This window comes from Ambystoma mexicanum, chromosome 11 (assembly GCF_040938575.1).
Source record: "Ambystoma mexicanum isolate Mex_15411 chromosome 11, UKY_AmexF1_1, whole genome shotgun sequence".
Taxonomy (NCBI): Eukaryota; Metazoa; Chordata; class Amphibia; order Caudata; family Ambystomatidae; genus Ambystoma; species Ambystoma mexicanum.
Genome location: NC_090934.1, coordinates 357,084,565 through 357,112,242, shown reverse-complemented (window position 1 = coordinate 357,112,242; position 27,678 = coordinate 357,084,565). Strand labels below are relative to the sequence as shown.

The 27,678-nt window shown below is 44.9% G+C and overlaps 1 protein-coding gene across 9 annotated transcripts in view; it reads right to left on the bottom strand.

Moving 5' to 3' along the window:
- The window catches only part of EYA3 (EYA transcriptional coactivator and phosphatase 3), a 2,553,793-nt gene that overhangs the window by 875,328 nt on the left and 1,650,787 nt on the right, over positions 1–27,678 (bottom strand). The gene's annotated exons all lie outside the window — the stretch shown is intronic.

The following is a 27,678-nucleotide window of genomic DNA, read 5'->3' as shown; positions in this document are numbered from 1 at the left end:
TGTAATTTTATATGTTTTAGCCTTTGTATTTTTATTGTGTTCATCTTAGCCTCCTACTTCCTTTTAGAAAGCTCTTAAACTTCTTACAGGTTTAGCCAGTCTTCGCCAGTCCGCATCGGAGGCAAGGACCAAGCCTCACCCTCGTTCCTTGTGTATCTGATCAGAAAGCTTTTCCTTGCAGTACTACCATGGACATTATGAACATTATGGCTGCGATTGATGCAGCCAAAACACAATCCCTCTCACAAGCATTTACCAAACAACTTTCAGTAAACTGCAGTAAGTTTCCAACGACCCCAGCTTTTGTTAACACACCACCCCTCTTAAACGGCAGTCTGCTGTCCTAGCAACAGCTGTCTAAACTCTAAAGTGATCCTCAGTTTGGCAACACCTTCTATACTGGGTGCTCACTTCACTAATCATACCCAGCCAAGCCTCACCTTGCACTCACCTATCACAAGTTCGGGGGTTGGTTCCCCCCCTTGGTGTCCTCAGATAGTAATGGCACTGCTCCGTTGTTACCACTCGCCGTATGCTCTTTAGCAGCCTTGCCACAGACCAACAAGCCCATTGAAGACCCCCCCCGCCTAGTCTTACCCAGCCATAAATTGTCTTACATGTTTCTTAACACACGCTCCATGCTAAAATATGCTGCTCAGATCGCAGCTCATATTGAAAATTCAGACACAGACATTTGTGCTTTCACAGAGACCTGGGCTCATACTGCCGCAGGCCCTGCACTCAATATGGCCATCTCTGAGGGATATTCCATGCTGAGGGCAGACAGGGTTGAGGGCAGAGGGGTTTGTGTGGCTTTGATCTTCAAATCCCACTTGACAATCTGGGAACAAAAAGGGACCATCATGGAAGGCATGGAGTCCATCCAGGTGAAAATTGGACTCAATGCAGAGTCCACCCTTAACTTATTAGTGATCTATAGACCCTCCTCTCTTAGGGAAGACTTTAGCATTGCACTGCCAATCACCTAGTATCCTGCCCTAAACCATGTTCGACCTTTATTGTCATGGGTGATTTTAATCACTGGCTTGGACACCAGGATGATCATTTGAGCCGATAATTAGAATTGGCTCTGGCCAACCTGGGTCTGGACCAATTTAATTACCAGCACTCACACCATCTAGGCCACACTCTTGATTGGGTATCTGCCACAAATGTGTCCATCAAGGACATGCAGGTCACCCCTTGCCCTTAGTCCAACCATTATTTTATTAATTTCGTAATTTATCTTCCTTCCCGGTCAAAAAATAGAAGCAAAAATGTGATTGCCACTAAGGGTAGAAATCCACAGTCACTTACTTTGGAGAACATTAACCCATTGTTGGGAAATGCTATCCAATTCTCCCTGTCATATCGGGTGCAGAGCATGTCAAAAGCTCTGATCTCCACCCTCACAGACATTACTAATTGTCTGGCACCTGAAAAACAAAGGAATAGACGAGTGCAACCCAAGTACAAACCTTGGTTTACACAGGATCTTCACAGACTCAAATCTGGTTTGTCTAAGCTTTATTACAGCTGGAAAGGGAATTCCACCCCTAGTCGACTGGCTGAATATAATGCGGCTGCCAGAGCATGTAAAACAGCCCTTCTGGAAGCAAAAAAGACATCCCTCAACGATAGGATTGTTGCGGCAAAGTCAGAGACGAAAGAAATATTTAAAATAGAAAAATTGAGTGTGGGAAGGCGTCTCACGTTCAAACCACAGAGTTCATCCAAAAAATTCTAAAAATATTCAGTTAAGAAATGTCTCTTCATTCTTGATGTGGTAAACAGCTTACACGTGTTTCAACCACAGGTCGTTTTCAAGGCTGTACATCAATTCATCCATCACAATTGGTTAGTATTCCATATATACACATGCACAACACAATTATTCAAAACAATATTAACAGAAAATTGCAAGATATTCATATATTAAATCAATTCAAGAAAACCATACCAAATTGTGACAAACATCAGGTCAGGATGGAGGGGTATGTTCAAGATGGTTGAAAAAGTTGTTGAAAACATGTAAAAAACCTTAAGTTAGCATCCAATCTTGCTGTCCATATTTATACACACTGGGCTTAAGACCCACTATATACTTGAAATAGCCCTTTAAAATGTACCATGCAATTATGTCCTGGGACGGCGTCTGCATTCATTCACAACTCTCTTCGGACCATGCCCCTGCCAATATCCACAGCTTAGTTAGAGTGACAAGTGCTACCATTCACCCAACTTTATACAGTTGTGATCTATAGTAGCATTTATCGAGAGGGTGAAGGTTGTTTGCTGCGAGTTGTCTACGGATGCAGGATTCTGTCCTCATGGGTGTCGCCTGTGTCCTATTAGACTTAAGTGTCGTCTCTCTTGTTGTAGTAAGAGTTTCTTTATTTGGTTCTAGATGTTGTCATTGTCGTCCTAGATTGGTCATGATTACCTTCAAGTGTCTTAGGGGGACCATGCCGAGTTACCTGTGTGATCTGTTAGTGTATAAGAGGCCCTCTAGAATGCTCAGATCCAACAAATTGCAAATTCTGACCATCCCAAAAACATAACAAAAAAGGCAGAAAAGGGAGCCTTTGGAGCAACGGCTCCTGGCGCCTGGAACAACCTTACGCTGGACTTTAGGCTCGACCAGCACCTCGAGCTTTTTAAGAAAAAGTTAAAGACTTGGCTGTTTGCCCAAATCTCGCCTTTTCCTGTCCCCCATACTTCATGGCTCTTTTCCGTTCTGGCTATTCTGTACAATTATCTGTTTTATCTGTTTTGTGTCCTGCAGACCTTGACTTCCGGAGCTTGGACAACTTACCTACCGATAACTTCTTGCGCTCCCACAAGGCTTTAGACGTGAGCGACTGGCAGTCGACACTGTCATCCGTGTCATGGGCCTCCCCGAGGCACCAGAGGCAGGCATCGTGCGAGTCCGTAACCGACATCTCGAACCCACAGTCCCCGCACTTCTTAAAGCCCGGACGCGGTGTGGAAGACTAGGTAGACATCTTCACGAAGAAAGACTTCACAATACCAAACAGGTTCGAAGAACCGAGAAAGAACAAGAACTCCAAAGAGTCGAGGCGCGCTGAGATCTCCGAAGCGAACACGTTCGCAGAAAAAACGGAACTGAGGCTACAGGCGTCGTGCGTCCTACTTATAACATCCAGTGACGTCGGCCGTCGGAGGAGGTCCTCGAGGGCGGCGTATCAACGTCATCGACGCAGGACGCAGAAGATTTTCCGAAGCAGCGCAGCTGTGGTGATTACTGTCAAATATGGAATACGTTGGAGGACCCAATCCCCTCGAAGATATGCGACTGAAACAGTTTGCGTAGGGAAATATCACAGCTTTTTTGAAAATCTGGTGCAAGAGGATAGATGTGAAGAGGTTTTTTATTTAGTTGTTTTTAGTTTGATCAACAAACATTTACAACATTTATATTACAATGCTTCTTGAGTATTACATCATTAGCAATTCAATTATTCCATCATCTTAAAAATCCTATCCTTACATACATCATATGAATCATCGCTGTCACATATTAAAAGGAAAGAGGTCCTCTTTTTTATCTTGAGCAATTAATCCATGTCACAGGAGTTGAGCATAGTATCACTTGTATGCTTTATTTGACCGACCCCTTTTTACTCTCCACCCCCAAATTTACAATTCTTTAGTCAAATACTCATTTTTTTGCCTCAGACAGAATCGCAAACTTTTTAGAGAGTTCTTCATTAATAATTATCAGTAGTTTAGATAATGAAAGAATTACCTTTATAGATTTTCCCCACATACATGTAATCCAATACCATTCTCTGGCTAGGTCCGTTGTACCCAAATGATCTATTCCATGAATTTGGGCACGCAACTCTTCAATAAAAAAATCACCAGGTGTTTAATTGTCTCTTTTTGATCAATTCTATTGCAAAATCTACAGTCCATCTTATCATCCACGCTGGTCTTGATTTAATTTAAACCTTAAATAAATTTCCCGCAGTTTATTGCATGGGAATTGCACTATATACAGCTGCCGCGGCAAGCGCTTAGTCGTAAATTTAGCAATTTCCTTATAGGATGAAAGTTCAGATATTCGATCAATAGTTTTAGTATTTAGTAAATTTATATAGCGCTTTACGCCAAAGCGCTTTACAAGAAGAACAAACAAAATACAACAAGCATTAAATATCAATTGAATCAAAACCAGAAAAGAGTACAAGGAACAATTTACATTATTGATTAGGTTAGGCGTGAGTAGAGCGGGACCAAGGTGTGAGACGGAGTGGGAGGTATGAGTAGTGGTAGAAGCAGGCGAGGAAGCAAAAAGGTGTTAGGGAGATGAATGGAGGAGTTAAGAATTAGAGAAGTAGGGTAGGGGGGAGTAGAGTGGAAGGAGAGGTTGAGGTGATACTGAAGTAGGAGAGGGAGTAGGAGGTGTGGGTAGAGGTAGTAGCAGAAGTAAGAAAGGGAGAAAAAGGTGTTGGGGAGGTGAATGGAAGAGAAGATTTTAGAGAAGTGTGGAAGGTAGGGTAGGAGGGAGTAGAGCGTATGGAGAGGTGGAGGCGGTTCCAGTGGAAAGAACAGAGTAGTTGGAAAGAGCGGGAGGGGGCGCAGGGTGGGAGAGGAGGAGAGCGTAGGAAGAGATCGGCAGAGCGGAGAAATCGAGAAGGAGCATAGAAAGTGAGAAGGGAGGATAGACTAGACAGAGGAACTTGAATTTGAGCTGGGAGTGAAATGAGAGGCAACCTAGAGAGGTGAGAGAAGAGAGGTGAGAGAAGAGGAGATGGAGTCATGAGGTGAGATTGCAGACGGAGCGGATGGCAGAGTGGTAGACAGATTTGAGTGGGGTGGAGGTAATTCCAAAGAAAAGAGAGGAGCAGTAGAAATGTCTGGAGAAGATGAGGGAGGTGATTAAGAGTTTAGTCGCGTGAAAGGTTAGGAAGGGTCGAATCTTTTACGAATGTTGTAAAGCTGAAAGCGGTGATCTGGCAGTAAGAGAAATGTGGTGAGAGAGAGAGCTGGGGGTCAATGTGAAGACCAAGGTTACAGGCATGGGGAGAGGAGGAGAGTTGAGAGGGGGGAAAGAGAATGAAAGGGGGAGGGAGGAGGGAGGAGGGAGTGCGTTGGCAGGGAAGAATAGGACTTGGGTTTTGTCAGCCTTAATAGTAAGGAAGTGAGTGGACATCCAGGACTTAATAGCAGAGAGGCAAGAAGAAAGCTTATGGTGGATGTCGGGAGAGAAAGAGGAGAAGGAGAGGAAGAGCTGGGTATCATCAACAAGTTTTTTTTTTTTTTTTTACAGGTAGTAACCTGAATTCTAAATCCTCTGGTTTGAGTCTGATTACTACTAGTAGGGCTACCATACTGTCATAGAATTTCCTATCTGAGGGAGGATTATGCTATTTTATTATCCTTCATAGGTCTTCATATATTGAATTGGGTGGGTGGGGGGGGGGACATTTTGGCCAAATTCGACATAGAGTGCCATTGGAATCTTGCCAATAAGGAAGAAAGCCCTAGCCCATGTCAAATAATTGCATTAGGCATTGATTTGGCCAATCTGAATGTTTTCCATAACCCACCCTGTATCAGGTCAAGGATTTTATCCATCGGCATTAAACAAGTATCTAAGCCGTAAAAAAGCGTTGCCTCCACCTGTAGGGTGTAAAACTCGATCAGAGTAGCAATCGCCTTCAAGTCACACTTCTCCACCTCAATCATCGACAGCCAGCCATTCATCCATCCATCCATCCCCTCCTGCGAATCGCTTCTCGTCAAACTATCCCTCCCCCCAGCTTTCTCCCACAGCTTCCTACCCTGTAGCTATGACAGACAATTCACCTCTGCGATTCGATAGCCACCATCCGATTAAACCATCCCACGCTCACTCTTCTAGGAGATTTCAACATCTGGCTTGACATCCCACCAACCCTATGACCCACACTCTGGTCGACTGCCTAGACACAATTAACCTCCATGTCCACATAGACTACCCAACTCACTATAAAGGACACACCCTTGATGCCATCTTCAGCTCCCACGACCAGATACACATAACCCACCCACCCCTATCATCTGGTCCAATCACTTCATTGTCCCTTTGAACATTCGCTCACCCGCCCCCCTCCTCGCACTGAACCAGAACCTCCAAATCTACGCAAATGCTGGAAAAAACTAAAAATAATTCCCGACCTAGTCGGTGCGCTCTTTCAGTCTCCTCCCCCTACCTCCCCACGCAATGAACACTTAACCTCTGAAAATTTTGATTCATGGCTCAATACCTCATTAATCCCACTCACCCCCACTTGCCAATCATCCGCTCGCCATGGCCCTTTTCCAAGATGGTTTACACCAGAACTGAAGACCACAAAACAATATAAATACCTCAAACACAAATGGCAGAAAGATACAACCACTGAGTAGATCCACCTTGGCCCGGCACCATCGCCACTGCAAAGCCGAAATCCGGAAAGCAAAAAAAGCCCATTACAACTCTTGAATCATGAACTCGGAAAACCCCAGCAAAGGACTCCACAAAATCATCTCTGAATTCACTAAATCATCATGTACCACCACCCAATCGACCCTTTCTCAATCTCTCTGCGACTCACTCTCTCTCCACTTCTACACCACTGCTCTCAAAAGAACAAATTCCCTAATCAACAAACTGGCCCTCTTACACCCACCACAAAATCCACCCACCCTACCTGCCAACCCACCGCCTGCAACTGCTACCCACCAGACCTTCGACTCTTTCACTCCAATATCAAGGGATCCATTTCTCAAACTTCTCTCCGCCCCGGAAACCATCCGGCTCCCCGCTAGACTCCTGCCCAGCCTCAGCCCTCAAAGACATTCGCATCCACCTGCGCAGGAGAATACGCAAACAGCATCATAAACGACTCCCTTTCCTTTGTAATTTTTCCAGACGTGTTCAAAAGTGCTCATGTTAAGCCACTTCTAAAAAAAAAAAAAAAAAAAAAAAAAAAAAAAACTTCCCTCGACCACAAAAACTACAGCCCCATCTCAAACAGGGTCTGTGCTAAACTCATCGACCGAACCGCTTACTCCCAACTAAATGCCTTTGTCGAAGCCAACAATCTTCTAGACCCCGCTCAATCAGGTGTCAGACCCCGACACAGAACAGAAACCACCCTGACCTCAATCTGGGATGACCTTAAAACACTACAGACTTTGCAGGATGCGCTGTTCTAATCATTCTTGACCTATCCGCCACCTTTGACACAATCAACTTAGAAATCCGTGGAAACCCTCTCAAGTTGATAGCATCTTTCCTCGACAATAGGAAACAAATAACCCGACTCTTCTCCTTTGCTTCCACCGCCCGACCAGTCAATACCAGAGTTCCACAAGGAGCGTGCCTATCAGCCCTCCATTTCAATCTTATATGGCCACCCTCCCACAAATAATCCGCTCACACAATATCCTGTGCTACAAGTACACCGATGACACCTAACTAATCCGAAAACTCCTTAACTCAAAACCCAGATGCCAGTCCGACCTCGCTGCCTGCCTCCTTGACATTGATCACTGGATGACCACAAACCACCTCATATTAAACCGCAACAAAACTGAAATCATGGTGTGTGGCAACACCAAACTTCTTCCACAGACCCCGCCCCCCTCCCAACAACCTCAGTAAAAAAAAAACTTGGATGCACTCTCGTCTCTGACCTAACCCTCTGCACCAAGTCAACAACGTCTCCAAGTCCTGCCACCTAAGAATTCTCAAGTGCATTTTTCCATGCCTCTCTTTTCCCAACAGACTTGCAGCGGTCCAATCAATTGTAATGCCAAGGCTGAACTATGCTAACTCCCTCTACCTCGGAGTCCAAGCATACCACCTGACTAAACTACAAAGAGCACAAAATGCTGCAGCCAAACTGCTACTAGCACTTGGCCCAAGACACCACACCTCCCCAGCTCTAAAAAATCTCCACTGGCTCCCAGTTGCTCCTTCAAAACCTTATGCATCTCTCACCGAGCAATGCATAAAACCGGACCTCAATACCTTAAGAACAAACTAAAACCTTACCACTCACCGCGCAATCTAAGATCAAGCTCTGCCAGCCTCCTAGTGATACCAAAAACCAAAACAGTCCGATTAGGTGGATCATCATTCTCAGCCTTAGCCCCCCACTCTGTGGAACTCACTTCCACCCCACATCCGACTCACCAAAAACATGTCTTACCTCAAATTACTGAAAACGTGGCTCTTCCCTTAGAAATCGACAGTTATCTCAAAGTATAAACTGCCACATTAAACAGAAACCAGAATTAAAAACAACAATCGAGCATAGAGACCCGATTGAGAAAATGGAAAACTAAAACAGATAAAACGAGACGAAGCCGATGGAGCAGACAGAGCCGATGGAGCGGACAGAGCGGATATTTGAATGGGTGGAGCGTATTGAACAGGTGGAGCGGATAGAGTGAATGAAACAGATAGAACAAAGCTGGTGGGACTGAGTCTACGGGTCAGAACGAACAGATGGGGTGGATGGAGCAGACAGAGTATACAAAACAGATGGAACAGAGTGGACTTACTGGTTGGATTGAATGGAACAGATGGTGTAGATCGAACAAAAGGAACAGATGGAGCGAAAGGAACTTGGAACAGAGAGCAGATGGGAATGGAAGAAATAAATAAAGTGGACGGAACGGATATAGTGGACGGAACGGATATAGTGGACGGAACGGACACAGTAGATAAAATGGATGGAACGGATGAAACGGATGGAGTGGACGGAACCGATGGAGTGGACGGAACGGATATAACTGAGGGAACAGATATAACAGGGAGGGGAACAGATATAACAGGGAGGGGAACAGATATAACAGGGAGGGGAACAGATATAACAGGGAGGGGAACAGATATAACAGGGAGGGGAACAGATATAACAGGGAGGGGAACAGATATAACAGGGAGGGGAACAGATATAACAGGGAGGGACCAGATCTAACAGGAGGGACCAGATCTAACAGGAGGGGAAAATATAACAGGGAGGGGAAAAGATAACAGGGAGGGGAAAAGATAACAGGGAGGGGAAAAGATAACAGGGAGGGGAAAAGATAACAGGGAGGGGAAAAGATAACGGGATGGTACGGATGGGGTGGGGTGGGGATGGAACGGATGGGGTGGGGATGGAACAGGTGGACTAGATCGAACAGATGGAGTAGATATAAAGGATGGAGTAGATGGAACGGGTGGAGTAGATGGAACGGGTGGGGTGGATAGAACAGAACGACTAGATCGAACAGAACGACTAGATCGAACAGATCGATCGTGTATGGAACGGATAGTGTGTATGGAACGGATATTGTGTATCGAACGGATAGTGTGTATCGAACGGATGGGCATATGGAACCAACAGAGTGGATTGAACCGACGGAACGGATGAGTGGATGGAACAGATGGAGTGGATAGGACGGATGAGTGATAGAACGGATGTGTGATAGAATGGATGGAGCAGATGGAACGGACAAAGTGGACGAATAGATAGAACAAATGGACTAGTTGTAAGATGATAACCACCATATCACAATACCACGCTTACTCTCTCCTACACACCACCTCTCAACTAGAAGATAGCGATACTATGACACATTCAGTATAGCTGTTCTCATACTAACAACCGCCACATACTCCTCATCATCCTAACTAAACACAGCTAGCACACACCGCTAGTTTATGCGTCTCCTCAGGCCTAATGCAGCCAGAAATCAATCTGGGAGTCCACCCTCTAGAACTGAACACATACAACTGACCGCCCCACCACCACACCTACCGCTAAGAAGCAGCTATCCTGCAACTTCCACACCGGCTGCACACATATCCAGTGCACCCACGTACCCTATGACTCTCTCTCTCTCTCTCTCTCTCTCTCTCTCTCCTGACTTGAACTATGGTTTGTTAGGGAGAATTCTCTGTAAGGCTAATTTCCCAAACCTCGTGAGTCCCCCAGCAGCTTTGCTGGATTTTTGGGGTTTATTTTTTTCTCTCCTGCTAAGAGTGAGATTCTTTTGCTCCCACTCTTAGACATGATTTGAGGTGTTCCTTTAACTTTCCATGTGTTTTATGGGCTGTGGGGTCTTTCACTCCATAGGGTCTCATGTATTTTTTGATGTGGGTTACACAGCACCCTCCGTGCCCTAACCAAGGGGTGTCGTAGCAATCCCCCAACATAGACTCCATACCCTGGGACTGACTACTGTCTCCCAGGGCATGTAAAGTCACCATTGGCTTTACTAGTCCCAAATTATGAACAGAAACCAGTCCAAACCATCATATTGTGGATGTATGTACTGGTTGGGGCAATTCGATTGCTCTGGGGTCTGTTGTTCGAGGGGGCACGTCTTGGTCCCCCCTGATCGAGTTTTGGCTGGTGGCAGTGGATACTACTTTTTATATTCGACCGCAAATATATCTCTATGGGGGTTTCCCATTGTTCAAGGCTACCAACTTTAATTATTTAATTCTTATAGCCTCGAACATACAGCCCGTTTATTTATTTAATATTAATTCACCGGTTGGTATTTTTTGCCAGAACTCGATTCAAAAATGGCGTTTGTGTTCTCGTCTGTGACTCCAACCCAAGTCGAGCCCTTTGTTCCACTTTTTGGCGGGCTTCTCCACAGAAGCCTCCAAAAGTGGTGCCACTCTGTCTGGGTACCACAGGGGATGTGGGAGGGGGTTTAGGCACCCTGGACTGAGTTACCTTGGTAACTCAAATCGCACTCTTGTGTGATTGGCCCAAGTGGTGAGCCAGCCGGCTCACCACTTAGCATGTTTGATTGACAGCTAGGCTGAGTGAATGGGGGTGTGCTGCATAAAAGCAGGTCTTTGGGGACTGGAACTTCAGAAGTCACCACAGGACCTAGGAATCCGAGGAGGGAGAAGCTGAGCCGACCTGCAGCGACGACACCACCGGTGGAGCCCTGCTCAACCGTCTCACCACTTCTCCCGACGACAGAGGAGATCTCCAGTCTGGAGAGTCTTCCTTTGACTGGTGGGGATAACCAGTTTTGCCTTCTTTTCACCTTCCTGGAGCATCTCGTGGCCGCCTTGCCCATGCCAAGCACCCGGCAACCGGAATACCATGGTTTACCACTACAGCGAAGAGAAGGGTAGTACCTTTCCAACCAGAAGGCTGGTTTCTTCCCTGGCAGTGCAATGACCTTCATATTTCCTCCACGGCGAGACCTCTTCTTCCTCGGGACGAAACACCGACTTGCACCTGTTGCCAGGAACAACTGCCCCCGCTGGAGCTTCCTTCACACTTAAGGTAGTGTCCCGCCAGGCTTCCCTTGCAACAGATTGTTAGGGGTGACAGTAATGCCTGGACCTTCTAACCTGGGCTGGCCTGGGACAACCTAGCTAACTTTTCCTGACTGTACTTTCATCCTTTTTGTGCGAACTATCTACAAGACTCTTGTGGCATAATCCCACTGTGTGAACCTGGACCCCTTCTGCTTGCTCTCTCCTAGAGTGGGCCTTGCAATTGACTTCCTTGCTCTCCAGTAGAACTCTGCCTATCCTGCCTTACTGTGGTTCCTTGTAAAAGTATTGAAACTTGCATGCTTCCCCAACTCTGCCTTTTTCCCTCCATTTCTTTACAACTTATTAGAGTGTCATCTTATGTTACGCGCTCACCTCTGTCTGAAAATAAGTGGTGTTTCTCACTAAGACTTGTCTAATAAGTGAATAGGGTTGTATATATACATATATGATAGTGACTGTGTGCTGAAAACCTAATTTTTGCTAGTGTAAATCACAAGTGTGTTTTTAAATAAATAATTATATACTTTTACACCAAAGCTCTGGTCAGTGTTTGTTTGTACTACTGTGTCTCTGTACCTATTGTGTATACTCTGCATACTGCCTAACTCTTCTTGAGGGAAGTCTGACTGCTCAGCCACAGCTACCAAGTGAATCTGTGTGCTGCAGACTGCTACCAAGTGGGTTTACTGCAAAACGCCTGTAGTCCTAAATCTTTTGCAGTGGTCCCTAAGGGAACTGCACAGGTTTCTGCCTAAGACTGTTCCAGAGGGTGTTCAACCTACCAGCGCTTTGAGATCATACCAATTATACATAAGACGCTATATAAATGCCAAATAACATAACATAACAGAGGTACTAGGGAGTAATTACAATATTTAGTATAAACAATGTGCATCCGAGTTGCTAAAAATGTTACCTTTTTGTTTAGTTCTTCTCTCCAAATTTTTAATGAGGTAGTGTCAACCTGTTCATACCCTAAGTATTTAATCGAGGTGGCATGGGGAATGCTTACCTCATCAATAGTCCACTTCTGCAATGAAATGTTTTTCTTTAGGTTTTGAAAAATGATCATCCTGGATTTTCTAACATTAAACCGTAAATTATACACCTGGATTATTTGGCAGACAGTGTCAGCTTTGCTTGCAGGCCAGAGGAAGTTCGATCAAAGATTAAAATATAATCTGCAAAGGCAAGCCAGTTCATTTTCAAATGACCCAGCCGTTCCGAAAAGCTAACACTTTGTACCCAGATCTCATCAATATCACAGAGATACAGGTTGAACAGGGTTGCCGCAAGGTGTCAACCCTGTTTAACTCCTATCTCTGTGGATATTGGTCCTGTGGTAGCTCCTGCACAATTCACCCTCACCATGTATACAGTGTTATGGTGTAATTTTGCAATTAGTAAAATTAAATAGGCAGGAATACCAAGTCGATACATAATAGGTTACGAATTACACAATCGAATGCAGCCGTGAGGCGGATAGAGGCTATATACAATGGGCCAGAATTGGATACTTTCGATTTCGCAAGCAAGTGAGCCATTATGGTCGCATTCAATGTGGTGCCCATTTGGGATCGAAAGCCAATCTGAAACCGTGAATAAATGTTATTGCATTTTATATGCACTTGAAGTTCTCGTAATAGGATAACTGAAATTTTTTTTGCAGCAGTATCTAATAGTATAATTGGCCGAAGGTTATTACGATCTGTTGCCAGTCCTTTACTGAATATCGGCACCACAATGGAATAAAACCATGATGGAGGCATCTTAGAAGATAAGATGGTATTATCAAATTGCATTTTTAGAATAGGCACCCAAAACTGAGGGTTACGCTTGAGAACACAAGGTGGTATGCTGTGTGGGCCTGCTGCTTTAGAATAATTAAGCAATTTAATTGCTATTTCAACATTCTCCAATGTCCACCTCGGAGTCCCACAAGGTAACACCACTAGGTAACACCATTAAATGGTGTATACTTGAATTACTGAAGAAACACGGTAACCTAAATTTTGAAATGAAAATTGTGTCCATACCTCTGCAGAGATGTGGGTTGTTTGAACATAGCCCATATGGATCTCCTATCACTGCGACAAAGGTTGGCAATCATCTTTTGATTATTCAAATTATGTGTGTGTCGTTTAAAATGTAAACATTTGTTGCGATAGACATTACAAAGAGTTTTCTTCTTTATAAGAAACCCTGCCTGCGATAGATGGCTATCTTTGAGTTGTCTTATTTCCAGTTTTTTTCAACGCTTTGCCAATTGGATTTCCCTGCTATTATAATGGGAGTGGTTTTCTGTTTTTGAATCTTGAAAGTTTGCTACTTTGACTAAAGACATGCAAATTATTATCATATATCTTTCCACCTTCTTTTGTAAGGAATCAAATCGCAAACCTAATTTTTCATTCTGGATCAAATGATTGCCAAACATGAAGTTAAGTTTGTCACATAGATACTACAACGATGCCCGGACAATCGCCTTCCAATCATCAATTTCAGAGCATTGAGATGGATAGACAACCGAATCAGTAAATGATCACCTCTCCCAGGTTCTATTATTCCATTCTCGCTGCATTGTCCCAGCATATTCAAGGATACTGCAAATGAGTCAATTCACAAGTTCTACGAGCCCCTCCTCCAGGTAATCAAAGGAGTAGAGGGGTCGAGTTTCACAAATACGATGTCCCAATTAGAGAAATAGTCTGTCCATCGTTGCCCTCTCACACTAGCCTGATAAAGGTTATCATATGTTTTCAAAACTATAGATGAGTAGTCTGTGGTTGCACAACATGTGTTGAAATCACCTCCTATAAGTATTTTACAATCCGGATGTAGAGATAAAACCTCATCCAAGATCTTTGAGATGGAATTAAACATTTTTTCTAATTTCAGTTGAGCAAATTGTGATATATTGACATCATTAAGTATGTGACATGAAAATCGTCACCAAAAGATACTTATATCGTTAGTATTGATTTAAGGGCGTATGTCATCTTTATTTTTGTCACAAGGTTCGTATTTACGAAAATTGCTAAGCCCCGTATTGTCTCCCATATTCGCCTTGCATCGCCTCAACGTGGAATGCAGTGAAACCTTGCATTGGAAACTCGTGTCTACACAGTCTCTTGGCAAAATATAATTTCATAGGATTTGTAAAGAATGATGTTTGTAGACCACGTGTGAAGATTAACAAACCCACATGAGTGCCATGAGGTGATTTGTATAAGAGATTTGCTATGTGGGGGCCAGCTTCTCAGTAGTTGAATTCAAGGTAATAGCAAGGGAAGTCAACCATGACCAATACTTGCTGACATTTGAGAGAGCAGCAAGGTGAAAATCACAGCTGCTTCAGGAGGTCTACTCATGGAAGACTTAATGTCACTCATGCTTCCCGGCTTTTCAATCTCTTCCGGTGTTTCATTAAAGCTAATTGCCTCATCAATAAAATCATAGGAGAAGGGAGTTAAGCCAATTATCTTGAGATCTTTTTGGTGCTCAATGTTCAATTAAAATTGGCACACCATCCGATGGTTTATTCATTGCCGGAAGCGTGATCCATTCAATTTCCCCAGAATTTAAGGTCCGGAGGGCTGGTATTTTCTGAAAGGCCCGTAATATGAAAGAGCGATTAATGCTCTTATCTCCATTAATGTCAACATTACTCATCCAGCACAGAATATTTGAGGACGATGGGGACAGGTTGGTGTTCTCCACAAGAGCAGAGAACTTGCCCTTTTGGGAGCTTTCTGGTTTAGAATTTGGCTCACGCTCCACACTGGGAGACAGAGGTTCGCTTCCCATTTGCTTATTCAACGCAATGTTGATATTTGGTTCCTTTAGCGTATTTACCGCTCCTTGATCTGTACCCTCACCTTTTGGGGCCTCCTGACTTACGCATTGAGCATTCATTCAATTTTTCCCTTTAGTTTCAGATGTCGGAGCTGCTGTATTACTTTTTTTGTTAGCAATTGGTTTGTAAAACATTGATAACTGCGTTTGTTGGGTCAGTGTCAGACTTGAGGTAAAAATATCTTTGCTTACTACAATTGATCACCACAATTTCAGGAGGCAACCTATCTTCACCTTTTGGGATAGCCTGGAAGTCGTTAGAGATTGGGTCTTTCCTTATAGGGTTGACAACTGACCCACTATCTAATTGTAGGACTCTTTTGCTCACATCATAGAGTTCATCTAAATCGATGCCACTTTCTATATTTGTTGGAGTGGTTATCAGTTTAGTTTTCTTTGTTGCCTGATTTTGTTTAGGAGTTAAAGGATTTTTTTTTCTATTTTCATTGTTTTTACCGGACGCCTGCTGAGTGGCCAGGCAATCAGATTTACTTATTAAGGCATGAAAATACAGCCTTTTTTCTTTCCTAGATGAGAATTGCTGCCCAGGGTCAGAGTGACAAGACTTCCTTATACCCTCAACTACCTCATCAAATTTGCTTTCCCTCTGTGCCTCAGCCTCTATCAGATTGGTAAGGGTGCAGGGACTGTCAGGTTGGTCAGCTTGGACCATTTTGCTATTTAAAGGATCAGCCATTGGGCCCATGGTTTGTGCCGATACTTCAGCCTGGCGAAAGAATAGTAACTGTTCTATTTTTTCATTATTTTGAACAACTTTTTGACATCATTGCAAATGGGTCAATGTTTGTTCAACAGGCAAAACACAACAAACCCCTACTGCTTGAGCAAACGTTTGGGAGAAGACAACAGAAGGTGATGGTGCCTCTTGTTGTAGTGTCAATTGGTCATTCATCAGAGTACTTGCTGTTTGAGTTGCTATTGCGGTTGTAGTACCTGTAACGTTATTTGAGGGAGTAGATCAACCAACTTCTAATCTATATTTCTCTGCAAAAATATAGGCTTCCAATTTGTTTAGTTTAGATATGAATTCAAATATTTAAGTTTTTACATCACGTAATTCGTATAATGCGGGTAATCATGTCCTTTATCTAACAAGTTCAACTGGGTGAGACACCTCTAAATCTAATAAATCCTCAGTAGGATTTAAAATAATCCCTAGAGGGGAAGTACCGTTCATATTGACAGGACTTGGAGAACTTTAATCAATATGTAGTGGTGCTGGATTTCCATTATCATATTGCCCACTTATTTTATTGAGATTGCCTGTGTTTTTTTCCATTTGATTTGTTCCATTTTTAAGAATCATATCAGTATTCAGAGCACTTTTGAGTTGCCATTTTAACTACACGGCCACTTCTCAATGTTGGCATCACATGGTATAGAGATGCACGCACACTGCAAAAACAGCGTGCTTTCTCTATTGCAGTTTGCTGTGTCTATGCGTTAGAGTCGTCTACCTATGCCAACCAACTTTAGTAGACAAAACAATTCTGAAAGGTCTATGATTGCCCACACAAAATGCCCACCAATTACTTTTCCTGATCGCCTCAGTAATAATCTAGATACACGTCGTTGTCTGGGATTAACCCACAGAATAAGAAGGTGCAATGCAGCCGTTTTGCAACACAGTTGTTCAATGGTAATGACAGAGAGATACTTCCAAACAATTCGTACCTCTTTTCAAAAATCCACTAGCCTCACCCGCACACACACTCACACACCCGAACAGCCTAACAGCCGGTGCACTTCCTACACACTTCACGTGCGTGCGCCCATGTGCAACAAAAGGGGGCATGGGGAGGAGGGTCCCCACAATGCTGTTAGCCAGCCACTAATTAAAGGGGCCCGTCACTCCCTAAATGCGGAATCCCCGGGAGCCGAGACCCCATGCACAGGGAAATAAAAACCTACTTCCCTTCCTGGGATGTGTGGGCAGAATAGTATTCAAGAAAGGGGAACCACATCATGTCCACATGAGCATGTCTCTCCAGCAAGATTGCGGTCAGGCTCTCATGTCAAATGTTGTGGGCCTTATCCAGCCGCTTGCTTTGTGAGCGCAGCGTGCACCTCTTCCAGCAGAGGTCACACACCTGCGTTGCAAGGAACAGGTTCCTCTGCATATGTGGCAGCACCACACACTCCTCAACCCGAACAAAACCAGCATCAGGTGTAGCTCCCCATCGACTCCATCAAAACCCCTGACCCACCCTAGCACTTCCAATAGGTTCTTGCCAGGGGACACTCCCACCCCATATGCCAGTAGGTACAATCCTGCCCACAATTCCTCCAACACAGGGAGCTCATGTTTGGATAAATCTCTGAAAGCCTAGCGGGAGTAGGGTGCCATCTAATCAACACCCTACAGTTATGCATTTTGTACTGAGTGGCTATGGAGGACAATGAGACCACTCTAAATATTACTCTGAGTTCCGGCACCGAGTTCCCAGTCTGCCCCAGTCTCATTGTGTTTCTTCTATGAGGAGCTGCACGATGTGTTTTGAAGTCCAGCGTTTGTGTTTGATATTTAAATTGACTGTGGGCGCGGCGTTCCGGCACCGAGTTACCAGTCTGCCCCAGTCCGCTGCTGGGCGCGTCCATGGCAGACTGTCCTAAACAGAAATCTGGGCCACAGACTCGCCACAAAACACTGCAGCAGCGCCACATGCTGAATCCTTGGACAGCCTTGAACAAGGCTGCAACCACAGATGGTAAGGTAAGCAAACAAATTGTTGCCTTGTCGACAAACAATCCTGCCGGGCCAATTCTGGTCACGGTTGAAGTGCCTGAAGAGCCTGCAGCTGCTGCCGCCCGACCGGAATGTAGTCCTCTACCTGACTCGTATGAGGCTGTGATAAATATCGACATGTTGCCTTATACTGATAGTAGCAGTGAACTCGGGTCCCCGATCGATCTAGAAAAGCCTGCCATGTCACTTGCGGTAGCCCCACCTCAAATTCCCATGCTATCGCTAAATAACTTGGAACCTGTCTCACAATTGATTTGTGAACTACGTGAGAATATTTCCAGTCCTGCAACCCCTGAGCTTTTTTACTCACCATTTGAGATTACTGATGCAGACCTGATGGCAGTTCCCAATGCAGCACTCTCTTCTAATGAACTCGAACAAACCGCTCTGACAATCCCAAATGGCTTACCGTCAATGTGTGCAAACACATTGCAGGACCAACCATCTGCCTGTAGCTTAGTCGAATGTCACATAGCGGTGACAGAAATCCCACTACAAACAGGTGGGCTGAACGTCCCAGCCAAAATCTCTGATGACACAGATGGTTGAGTTGGTAGTGTGCAAGGAACTTTAAGCGCTCTCACGAAAAGTTCTCATCGGATTAGACTACAAGCCACTCAAGAGGGCTTGGCACCATATGGGAAAAACGTTATACGCTACCATGCCACGCAGTGTCAACAGCCTTGACAAATCTGTAAGACAAACCTTAAATCTGTCAGAACTACTGCCTAATGATCTTATTCTGAGTCGCAAATTCGTTGACGCCCTGCACGGAAAAAACAGCCATGGCTGTATGCAGCCCGCTGTGATTAACATCTATGGTATTGGCTAACCTTGTCTTGAATGCTGAAGGCAACCTTCAAAAACTGGGATTCTACACACAAATCCTGGACCACAACAGTTAAGGAAAACAAATCGGAATCCTTTGATTCAGCTTACTGCCCTAGACTCGCAAATCTCATCTGTTTCAGCGTGTCCGGACAAATCTAGCTCTAAATACACGCATGCGGTAACAAACTCACTGAAAGTTACCTTGCCTCCTCAAGTCCTAGAGCTCGCCAAGTCAAATATGAGCACGCCGATGCGCACATGAGGAAAAGCAACAGTGTCAAAGGATTTGGGTCGGCGTGAAAAACACACACAGTTGAAGCCCACGCACCAATCGAGGACATTTCGAGTCATTCGGGCAGTGGAGCAGAAAATACCGGCCATACACCCGCAAAGGCCAGTCTCTCCTCGGCTGCCGCCATGCAAATTCATAATAACGTTTTGGCGGATTCTTCCTTGGCGCTGATACCATTCGTGAAACTATATGAAGCCCTAAATGAACTGATTCAAGATCAAGGAGCAATGTTGCTAAATTTAAACCAGAAAATGGAACAAATAGAACGGTCCAATATGTACCTAAAAGAACAAATACATGCAGAGGCCGAGCATACGGTGGCATGGCAGCAAAGGCAATGCGACTTGGCCACCCGAAACAGTTGCCAAAACGAGAAATTGGTTGAAGGCTTGTTAGAAGTTATCAAGCTGATGCAAAAGTGCCAATGTTCTGTATCTAGTGGCTGCGCCGGAAACGGCACAATGCAAACTGATATGAAAGTATCTAAGGTGCTGAAAGCTCCTGTTGCTCCAGATCAGAACTTTATTCCGATCGACAATGTCAGACAAATACTGGTGTGGTGGACCCCACACAGACAGCGAAAAAACGTACTATAGCGGTTGGAGTAAATCTCTCGCAGAACTTGCTGGAGCTGGATACCACTAATGAAAAGCTAAATACCCATAGTGTTCCAAGGAGCCTAATTCATGATGAAGGAATCAATGATGTCAGAGCTAAAGCCCTCAAGGACGACATTCAAACACGAACGGCTGTGCCTGTGAACCACTTTTCATCTTTTGGTTTCTTTACTGGCGTGGCAAAGACAACCTTAATACCACAAACACAGCTGCAATGAAAACATCTGGAAAAGTCGCAAGTGGTAAATCGACAAAGAAAATCAAACTGGCTGGTCACACAAAGACCAAGACGTTCATAGGAAATCTTTCCACTCCGCCAAGATTAAGCTTATTCAAAAGTAATGATGGCACCAAAAAGAAAAAAAAAACAGAAACTGCAACAAATAAGGATACTCATTTTCACATTATTTAAGAGAAACAAAAACCGTCATTAAAACGACGAAGAATCTCTGACTCTGAGACAAACAGTACCACAATTGCATCCACTTCAATAAATCTATGTGACTTATCCACCTATTCGATCCAGGATGATCAAGATGTTTCCATTGCTTCTAGCTGCAATCATCCTGTTCCAACTCAGGCTCACTCTCATAATTCACACAATGTATCATCTAGTGTAACGTAATCCTTGGCTGAGCAACATCAAACAAACAGTGATGCCACTGTAAAAGCAAACTTAGTCTCTGAGGTTGACCCGCAGATGATTCCGAAATTTACTTCAAAACAGCGAAATAGGCGCATTCACTTCAAATCAAGTGTTCATGAGAACAAACTCACCAAAGGAGCACATCGTTGCCGTAAACTACGTTTACAAAACATTCAAAGTGATGACGCAGAAGTAAATTAAAATCGAGCAAACATGAAACTATTCAAATGCGTGCCATTGCTACGCACAATTGAATCAGACGACATTAGGATTGTTTAATATGCAACAGAAAAATCTTCGGATCAGGTGCTTTTACATATCAACTCAGCAGGCGTACGTAGCACTCTCTTAAGAGCCAGCAACGAGCTGCTGTTCTTTGGGTTTGAGATTTCGTCTGAACCTGATCAGGATGAACTTCCTCAACCAGACAAAGAATCAGAAGCAAATAAACAACAAATGAAACCCGTTGATTCCGCTGTGCTAAGGCACTCTAGGAGTATTACCCAGAATCTACGACATGAACAAAACCTGCCAAAAATCATACTGACCAAAAAATCTAATCAAAATCGGCCCAGGAACCAGCCTTAGCCATGACTGACTACCCTGAGTGTCCATTTTTGTTCTTATCCTGGAATACACATAGATTTAAACACTTATTCAACGATTTTGAAATCCCCTTGAAAAGTGCATTTGTCATCTGTTTACAGGAAACATAGCTCTGTAAATCTCCAATGTGTTACGGGTTCACCACCCTACTAAAGCCTGCGGAAAGAAATGCTAAAGTTCGTCCAAATTCAGGCTTCATAACAATGGTGAGAATAACACAAACGTGGTCAGTTCCTGTGTTGGTAAATCCAAATCCATATGTGCAAGGTACCATAATTCACACAATGGAAAAAAGCATCCTAACCAGGAAGTACCTACTGATCATAAATGGATAATGGAATCCAGCAAAGATCAGCACAAATGTCTTCATAAGTGCCATCTCAGAGCTAATTGATGATGCCATGCCAGCTCATAACTTGTCAGTGATTTGCTGTGGAGACCTAAATTGCACCTGGTTCCAGTTTGACCAAAATTTGCAGATGTATCAGCGACTGCCGGATGATGCTATTGAGGAAAGTGGGCAGAGATGGCAAAATGCCATGGAGTTGCGCGACTTATTCATGCTAAATGGTACAACAAAAGGAGATGTTCCTGCAATTCCAACATGGCATTGTGATAAAACATAGTATCCTTGATTACATATGGATATCCAGAAACCTTGAATCAAAGATCGTAGATCTACAAATCCAGAAAATGTAATACAGTGACCATAGTCTCTTGCAACTTTGTTTTATGATGGACATGAATCCGCCTAGTAGTCCAATTAAGAACGTTTTGGAAACAAACTCTACGGGAAACCGTCTTTGACTAAATGGAAACCAGATCCAAGAAATTGGGACGAGGCTAATGAATACTCCAGCCACTCAGGGAACCGATTATATTCCACTGCTGCCAGACTTCACAATTGCTGAAAAATCGACAATGCATTTTGGGCGGTCTCATCGACATGTATATAGCAAGGTGTTACATGAAGCAAAAAAGGTTTTGCGGAAAGACCTGAGAGAAGTAAGAAAATGTCTACCAAGACCAGATGTCCAAGACGCGGTAAAAGCAAGACGCGCGATATATCGTAACTGGGCAAAGTCACATGCTATTGTCGTTGATCAAGAGCGTGCCGAGAAAATGTTACATCTACTCATGACTAGTAAAAACGAGAAATATGGAATATTTTGAATATGGACCTCTCAAAATGTACTCCAAATATAATAAACACCATACCAGGAGATGTATGGGACATGCATTTTTCCATGGTCTTTCAGAAATTTGAAATTGCGCCATGTCAACGACCATGGCTGATGACACCCAGTGGGGCGTTCAGATGTCACATGACAAGATCGTCCGAGCTATAAACGCATTGAAAAACTAGCGTGCAGCCGGACCAGATCTGATTTCTAATGTAGATCTCAAACATCCAAGTGAGTGGGCGGTTTTTATTGTAAACTTGTTCAGGAGAATTGGATTGTCAAAAAAATTGCCTGAATCGTGGACTACTGCTATAGTGGTGCCAATTCACAAGAGGGATAATTGGGACGATCCGAACAACTATCGCCCAATTGCCCTGTTGGATACGATTGGTAAAATCTTTGGGTCAAGTCTGCGATTTAAACTTGCAAAGTGGGCTGAAGTTTCGCAGATTGCGGATATACGGCAAACCGGCTTCACGAAGGTGTTGGGGTTGACGTAAATCTGCTAATTTTGACAATCTTAAAACTGGAAACGTTAAAGAAAAATGGGAAAATCCACTTTGCATTTATAGACATGAAACAGGCATTTGACGGCGTGAACCGCAGCCTACTTTGGGCTAAACTGTCAAAATGTTGTTGTCCGACATCCATTCTCGAACCAATCATTGCCCTACACAAACAAACATCTATCAGAGTCCGATTAAACAGTGGCCTGCTATCCAACACTATCTTGACCCCTAAAGGTGTCTAACAAAGGTGCCCACTTGCTGCGGAGCTGTTCAAATTATTTCTGGCTGATCTGAGCAGTTTCCATGTTTTTCACCCATGATAAATCGAATTCCGATAAAATGCATCATCTATGCGGATGTCTTGGTGCTGGACAGAACCCAAATTGGGCTCCAGCGCCTCCTTATGAGTCTGCAAGAGTACATGGTCATAAATCAATTGACATATAATAAATACATATAAACACTTCAAAAACAAAAATTGTGTCAATTGGAAGCGTAAAAAATAAGAAAGATAAAGCTTTCAGGTAGAAAGTCGCTAAAAGCCCATATTTCTTCAGTTGATTCCATAAAATACTTAGGGATCCATTTAACAATTCCATCTGTGAACACCAATGGGTCAAAGAATTAACAACAAAAGTGATGAAGCTCGCTCTGCAAGGAGCGGAAATCAACAGGAACTATGGAAAGTTCTCTTTGGAACCTGGCCTCAAATTCTACTTACAAAAAGTTGTCCCAATCATAATCTTTGGGGCTGAGGCTGGGTGGAATATAAGCAAACAAACCTGGCATGTATTGGAAGGACGTTTTTGGCGACATGTGCTGAGGTTACCACAAACAACATTGATGACGATAATGAGATACAAACTAGCCTGAAATTCGCTGCACACCAGAGTGGTTTGGAACTCAATTGCGACAATGCGCGAGATGGCCTTAAAGTCACCGGCATACAAAATCTTTGCCAACGAGTATGCTCCAAACAGCCAAAATCTACTCAATACAGGGTTTCGCAAGTTACGGGGATTTTTGATGGCAGCTGATTTAAATAATCAAGAACTCTTAAACCGCCCGCAATGTGCCAAAATAAAATTTGAAAATTGATCCTGGATTGTAAATCATGAATCACAACAAAAGTTGAAATCAACAAAATTCCTGGGATGTGAACACAAAAAACTAAATGAACCAGCACGTTATCTATTGCATTTCCATCCCGCCATTATCGGGATACATTTCTTAGGTTTCGGGCAAATATCCTGAAAACAAAAGAAATACTTTGGTAAAGAAATGACAAATCTATGATAGATAATCTCTGCCGTTTCTGTGGATTGTACATAGAAACCTCTAAACATCTGCTAAACGAGTGCAAACGGACAGTTAATGCTCATTACATCTTGGAAAGTTTGCCCCTTTAGACGAAGACATGGACGGGTGGTGGGCCAGGAGCATCTCCGGAAACAATATAAAATTTGTGTGTGTAATTGTGAACTACATGGACATGGTCCTGAAAGCAGATGTTTAATACATTTAATTGGTTCTTTCTTTTTTTTTCTGGAGGGCTTGTGGAGGATTTCTTCTGTTTTCTTTTCTTTTGAAACAAAAGTTTGAATTTTGTGTTTAAACTGTAGATTCTTCCAAATAAAATAAATAAATAAATAAATAAATATTACTCTCCAGGCATCAGTGTCCTCCGAGAGCTGAAAATGTGCAGCCCACTGTGGCTCGGTTCTAGGTGTGCACAAATGTCCCCACAGCAGTAGTGTCTCATATACTTGCTAAATAAGCCCTTTAGAGCCCGTACATGTATTGAGGATAAGCTCAAATCGGGTCAATCATCACCCCAACATGGGTCAGTCAGAACCCCCTTTAATTGCAAGAAGAGGAAAGGAGTAATGGCAAGCGACCCCAATGCCTCCTCGAGGTCTGTCCTGGGCAAAAATCTCCCCTCCCTCTATAGGTGACCGCCCCTGACCAAATCTTGCTCCTAACAGGCATGAAATCTAGACAGGCCCACTATCTTATCCCTTAAAGGGGTTGACCAAATTCAGGATAGGGCCACAACGAGACCCATATCATCTCCAGAGATGCACTTCCAGGAACGGCTGATCGTGAATCCTTCGCGGGAGGTGCTGCTGGGGGACCCATAGAAACTCCCCCAGCGTGACTGGTGCGAATAGCAGTTTCTACAGAGCTACCCATTGTCTATCCTTGTTTTCTCTGATGCGATACACCAGATCCCGAAGCTGGGAGGCCCGATAATAGTTGAAAGTCTGGGAAACCAGCCCCACCCTCACCCTTGGGTAGTTTAAGGAAGGAATGCTCCATCTGTGGTTTCTGACCCACTCACAGGAAACTGAGAAGGGCCCTTTTCACCTCTGTCTCCCCCCGCAAATCCATATCCCTCTCCCCAAGCATCCAACAAGGCCAGTGCTTCGATGCAGAATGCCACATGGTGCTGATTAGGGGCAGAAAGTGAGTACAAGGAGACAGCCCTTTGGTTGAGCAAACAATTTACCAACAGCCACCCTTCCATGCACCTCTTTACTTGGGTCACCTCCAATCCAAGACCCTTCCGACCCAGGATCACCACTGTCGCCTTTTTGGTCAGACCTGATGACCACCAGGAATTCCCCAACCCCTTAAGGCACACTCCTCTTCCACCACATCAAACATCGATTTCTTAAACTCCCTCACCAACATTGACTTCAGGCCTGTAACATTTAGGGAGCCCCATTTATTCACTTGCTGATGTCCTTGTAGAGCTGCTATGTGCACATCGCTATGAACCTAGCTATAGTGATGGTCCTGCACCTGGCTACCGAAGCCCCTGCCCCTTAATTCTGCATCCCATGTCCCACCCCACTGTCCTTCACTCTTGACCACCCCCGAAAAGGCCCTTTCCTACACTGCTCCCCCAATCCCCTTGCCGTTTTTGCCTGCCCCCACCCCTGTATTTACGAGGGCAAGAAAAATGAAAACCTTGGTCTGGTCATAGGACACCCCGCAGAATGACAAAGAAAAAAGAAAAAGTGCCAGCACAAAGGGCATCCCCCCAAACCCCCAGACCACCTCTCTATTTTTAACATAAACACAACTGCCACCCCAGAAACTTCACTCGCAGCCTCTACGACCCGTCCCCAGACACAGGTGATCTCTCCTATGAACAATAAACATAGGCTCTGTTGCAACTAGCAAATAAACCAGCAAGAACACCAGCAGCACCATGAGCATCATCATGGGGTATAAAACCTCTGGAACTTTCTGGTTCCCACAACCCTGCCTCTCCTCGTGCGAGCAGGCCGGTTTTCTCTGTAAGAGGCCATCGTCATTGCCACACTTCCTTCCAGGCCCCAGTCGTCCAGCTTCACTTGGCGCAGGACTCCCTCCGACTCCTCCAGCGAAGTGACCCTGTATTGCTCTTCGCTGTATTCGAATGAGAGGGCCAAAAGGGAAGCCCCATCTATAGCATCTGTTCTTTTCCCAGAGCCACTGCATCAGCGGGCAGCATGCTGGTCGCTTTTTCAAGGTCAGAATTGAGCGGGTCTGGAAAATCTGCACACGAGAGCCCTCAAACATTACCCGATCTTTCTCTCTGACCTTCCACAGGATGGGTGCTGCATGCCTAAAATAATGGTACTTTGCCAGGACCGACCTAGGTCCTTTTAGGGGACCGCCCGCTCAGTGAATCCTGTCAAAAGTGCCCTCTGGAGAGGCCACTTCCTCAAAGAGGCTGTTTATCAGTGACAGCATCCGGCGCTCAAAGGAAAGGATGGATTCCCCCTCTACCTCTTTCATGCCCAGAATACGAATGTTCGAGCGTGTCTCCCTATTCTCCAGGTCATCCACCTTAAGCTGAAGGTCCCTTTCCATCTGTTCAAAGACCTGCATCCACCCATCCATCCATCCATCCATCCATCCATCCATCCATCCATCCATCCATCCATCCATCCATCCATCCATCCCACATCTCAATCAGTTCCGCTGACATCTGGGTATTCACTAGGGACTCCAACTTCTCCTCCATCTGGTCGACCCTACCCTTGAGATCGGAGAGAACCCTGTAGGTCTGCCGTAACAGGCCCTACTTGAGGGGGGCTCCTCCATCGCTATCTGCTCCGTGTCCCCCAAGTTTCTCCGAAAGCAATGCAGTCTCTCTGCTGTGGCTGGGTCCAGCATGCAGCGGTCACTGGTGTTCCTGGCCAGACCCCCTTACAGATGGGCACTCGGGTGGATTCACCCACCGTCTACCGTGCCTGGGCCCCTCAGCCCCAGGCTCCCGCCACCACCTGCACCCCTCAATATGTCTTAGTGTACCCAGCGGATGCTGCGCTTCCTCTGATGTCTCAGTGCATGGTCAAGGGGCCTGTCTCCTGCTTATGCCCCCCCAGAACTGTGCAGTCAAGGCCCAGCCAGCACCAAGCCCTTCACTTCTTACAAAGTCCAATGTTGGTTCCTCTCCAGCACACAGGGCTTGCTGTTCCACTGAGGGGCTCTCCTGCCAGCCTCCCCAATGGCACCCCTCAGATGCAGCCAAACCAGGCCAAGATGCTCCCCTCACCGCCTTCCCTGCTGCTCGCTTGCCCTCCTCCATTCACCGGCAAGCATAGGCCCTCTCAGACTCTGCGTCCCCTGGCCCAGTCTGGGCTCTCTCTTTCCCCGCTCACTGCAGCTCCGCCGTTGGCACCTCTCCCTGACACCACTCCTCATGGACTCTCACCTCTGGTACAGAATCAAGAGTCGATGTCTCCACCTGCTCAGTACTGCCTGAGGGAGCCCTGCCACTCCTCTACTCATCGGGGGTGGTGGCTCAACACCTCTAGGTCACCGGGGGTGCACTTTCTGGGGGGCAGAGCCGCCTCCAGGTCCTTTGTGACAACATTGCCTCGAAGACGGCGAACAGGACTTCTACCTGGCTGGGTCACAGCGTTCGCTCTGCGGGGCTTCTGCCGGTCGCTGCTCCAACAAAAATCCGGGCATGGGTCTCTCCGGGGTTCCAGGTGCTCAAACCATCAATCCTGCAGGAGGACATACAGAATTAAACCAATGGGTGGCCCCTTTGCGCCCGGGGGCGGCATAGACAA